The sequence below is a fragment of the Bidens hawaiensis genome, unplaced genomic scaffold, assembly GCF_021521415.1.
Source record: "Bidens hawaiensis isolate Kalapana, Puna unplaced genomic scaffold, B.hawaiensis_p1.1 tig00027545_1, whole genome shotgun sequence".
NCBI classification, from domain to species: domain Eukaryota; kingdom Viridiplantae; phylum Streptophyta; class Magnoliopsida; order Asterales; family Asteraceae; genus Bidens; species Bidens hawaiensis.
Genome location: NW_027494461.1, coordinates 947 through 5280, shown reverse-complemented (window position 1 = coordinate 5280; position 4334 = coordinate 947).

Here is a 4334-nt window from a genome sequence, read left to right as displayed (position 1 = left end):
GGTCTCCCGTCAGTGCGCATGTTCTAAAGATGAAGAGGCACATCGATCAGCTTAAGAAACTTGATTATCCCCTGCCTGATGAAATAGCAGAGGATTTCATACTCAACTCTCTCCCCATCTCTTACGACCAGTTCGTATTGAATTTCAACATGAATGGCTGGGTAAAGACAGTGCCGGAGCTGCACAACATGCTCAAAACGGCTGAGATGAACATTCCTTCAAAGACCAATCAAGTTCTGATGATCCGATCTTCTGGTGTGAAGAAGCCTAAACCCAAGAATCAGGGTTATAAGGGAAAAGACAAGAAGAAAGTTACTGTTGATGCCATATCTGCCACCAACACTAACAAGAAAGTTGCAAAGCCACCACCGCCCCCTCCTGAGGAGCGCCAGTGTTACAAGTGAAACAAGATGGGTCACTGGATGCGTAACTGCCCCGAGCATCTAGCTGATCTAGCAAAGAGGAAGGCCAATGGTGAAGGCTCTTCTCGAGGTATTTCCATATACGTTATTGAACTTTTCACCGTCTCTAGCAACACATGGGTATTTGATACCGTATGTGGTTTCCACATCGTTAATGTCTTGCGGGAGCCTGAGAAGTGGAGGAAACTGAATAAAGGCAGCATGGAGCTCATCGTTGGAGATGGGAAGAGAGTACCAGTTCTGGAAACTGGAGTTTTTCATTTTACTTGTCCATCTGGCCTAGTTTTTCCTTTGAATAATTGTTTGTATGCTCCTGGTTTGACCAGAAACATCGTTTCTGTTTCATTATTGTTTGAACAAGGTTTTAAGTACATTTTTAATGGCATGGCTATTTCTGCTTACTTAAATGATATATTTTATTTTGAGCCTAAACCTCGAAATGGTATTTATGAGATTGATGTTCAAACTGATAATAACGTATATCATCTTTCAAAATGTATCAAGACTAACATCAATGATACTTTTCTATGGCATTGCCGACTTGCCCACATAAGCAAGGCAAGAGTTAAAAGACTCCAATCCGAAGGGATTATTGAATCCACATGACCGGACTCGTTTGATGATTCCGAATCTTGCTTAGCTGGCAAACTCGCCAAAGACTCCTTCACTCATAAAAGTGAACGAGCAAGTGATCTGTTAGAACTCATACATACTGATGTATGTGGACCTTTCAGAACCATGTCTAGAATCCATGAAAGATACTTCGTTTCTTTTATCGATGATTATAGTCGATACTCTTATGTGTATCTTATGAAACACAAGCACGGAACTTTTGAAAGGTTCAAAGAGTTTCAAAACGAAGTGGAAAAACAACTTGGTAAAACCATTAAAATGCTTCGATCAGATCGAGGTGGAGAGTATCTCAGCTCAGAGTTCATCACTCATCTAAAAGAGCATGGAATTGTTTCACAACTCACTCCACCTGGCACACCCCAACATATTGGCGTGAGCGAGAGGAGAAATCGAACCTTGCTAAACATGGTTCGATTGATGATGTGTAGAACTAACTTGCCTCACTCTTTTTGGGGTTACGCCCTTATGACCGCCGCCCGCATTGTCAATCTAGCTCCAACTAAGAAGATAGACAAAACCCATATGAGATATGACATAAGGTAAAGAAGCCCAAATTGTCTTACCTTAGAGTATGGGGATGTGAGGCTTACATCTCAAGTGTGTCTGATGACAAACTCGATCCCCGCGGCGTAAAAGTTGTTTTCGTCGGATACTATAACCAAAGCGGTTATTACTTCTTTCATCCTGATACAAATACGATTTCTATCAAGAGGAAAGACCACTTCATCGAGAAGAAATTTCTCAATCGAGGAACTGGAGATAACATTGTCGATCTTGAAGAAATTCGAGAACCACAAACAACCGCTAAGGAAGTTGGAGCGTCTGATCAACAAGTTGTTGTTGCTGGTACATCAGACGTATAAACGAGCGTTTGCAGAAGTAGTAGGACTCCCGTACCAAATTCTAGATACTTATGGCATCTAGATGGTCCCGAAAACTTATTATTAGCCGAATCTGGCGATGAACCTACTAACTACAAATATGCTATCTTGGATCCGGAATACGAGAAATGGCAAGATGCCATGAACGCCGAGATGCAATCTATGCAGGATAACCAAGTTTGGAACTTGGTTGAGCTACCCCCCGATAGTCGGGCAGTAGGGAGCAAATGGATTTTCAAGAGAAAAACCGACATGCATGGAAATGTGCAAACCTATAAGGCACGACTAGTCGCGGAAGGTTTTACTCAAACTCAAGGTGTTGACTATGATGAAACCTTCTCGTCCGTTGCTATGACTAAGTCAATAAGGATATTACTTGCCACTGCTGCATTTTATGACTATGAGATATGGCAAATGGATGTCAAAACTGCTTTCCATAATGGACATATTTCTGAAGATGTCTATATGGTTCAGCCTGAAGGTTTTGTCGATCCAAAATATCCTAATAGGGTTTGCAAATTAAATAGGTCCATTTATGGACTTAAGCAAGCATCTCGAAACTGGAATCTTCACTTTGATGAGAAAATCAAAGAGTTTGGTTTTGTAAAAAATGAAGATGAGCCTTGTGTTTACAGAAAGGCTAGTGGGAGCACTATATCATTCCTCATCTCGTATGTGGATGATATACTGATCATTGGAAACAACATTCCTATGCTTAAGGAAGTTAAGCACTGGTTGGAATCTTGTTTTGCAATGAAAGATCTTGGAGAAGCCGCTTATATTCTGGGAATAAAAATCTATAGAGATAGATCTAAGCGGATTCTAGGGCTAAGTCAAAGTACTTACATAGACAAAGTAATGGCACGCTTCTCAATGGAAAACTCCAACAAAGGAGCTGTTCCAATGACTAAAGGAACCGTGTTGAGCAAATCGCAATCTCCGGCAACGGACATTGAATATAAGCGTATGCAAGCAATTCCATATGCTTCTGCGGTTGGCTCTATCATGTATGCTATGTTATGTACTAGACCTTACGTCTCGTATGCCCTGAGCATGACCAGTCATTTTCAACAGAGTCCTAGCATTGCCCATTGGACTGCTGTGAAGAACATTCTAAGGTACTTGAATAGGACCAAAGATATGTTCTTGGTGTTTGGGGGAGTGGAAGAGGAGCTCATTGTAAGGTGTTATACTTATGCTAGCTTCCAGACTGACCGAGATGATTCTCGCTCACAATCCGGTTTCGTTTTCACTCTCAATGGAGGAGCTATTTATTGGAAGAGCTCCTAGCAGAGTGTAGTAACGGATTCTACCATCGAATCCGAATATATAGCTGCATCAGATGCTGCTAAGGAGGCTGCTTGGATGAAGAAGTTCATCACCGATCTCGACGTGGTTCCAGTGTATTCACAAACCAATCGAGGTGTTCGGTGATAACACTCGTGCTATTGCTCAAGCCAAAGAGCCAAGGTCTCATCACAGAACCAAGCACATTCTGAGGAAGTTCCATCTTATTAGGGAAATATTGGAACGAGGTGACATCGTGAGAAGTAAAGTTTACACAGATCAAAATCTAGCTAACCCGTTCACTAAGCCGATGAATCAGGACAAGCATGATCATCATAGAGATGCAATCGGGCTTAGACTTGCTAATGATTTATTTTGATTTAGTATTTGGATGTATGAACATTCAAACGGTTGTACTTTTCAGTTCACTTTTGATTTAATGGTTAAATACAAACGTTGAATAATACAACTGTGTTCTTTTAATACTTTTAATCCATGAATATTGTATTCTAAATTATCCGAAGTCGGTCAGACTCGTGGGAACGATTCTGAATTAAGACTATTCTGGCTTAGGGCCTAGGCGTATGACTAATAGTTGGTACCTATTTTGTAAATATATCAGAGTTGCGGTTTATTTTTAGCGGAAGACTTTGGTTATAATAAAATATTAATTTATTTGAAAACTCATCGGATAATAAATATCCAAGTATTTGATTTAACCATGTTTAAATCTTTATATTATTTCAATAATTTAAAACTGAGCCATCATTACCTTGCGAGCATCTGACTCCATATATGTTTCTAATGTCTTGCTACCTGTGCTAATCTGTTTCCCTGAAATATGGGGAAAGATACGTCAGCTACATGCTGGTGAACACGTATAACTCTATAAAACATTTGAATGACATTATAATACAAACATAGTTTTCTTGACAAGCTCAGCGGAAGAATTACTACTTCTGGTATATGTACCACTGCCCTACACACATAACGGTATTCTCCGAGCCAAACGGCTCTGAACAGAGAACTGGTCATGACCGTTGCAGCCCGCGGCTTCCTTGCCTTTGACTGATTGATTGGGCTTTAACAGTTATGTTTGGATCCAGATACA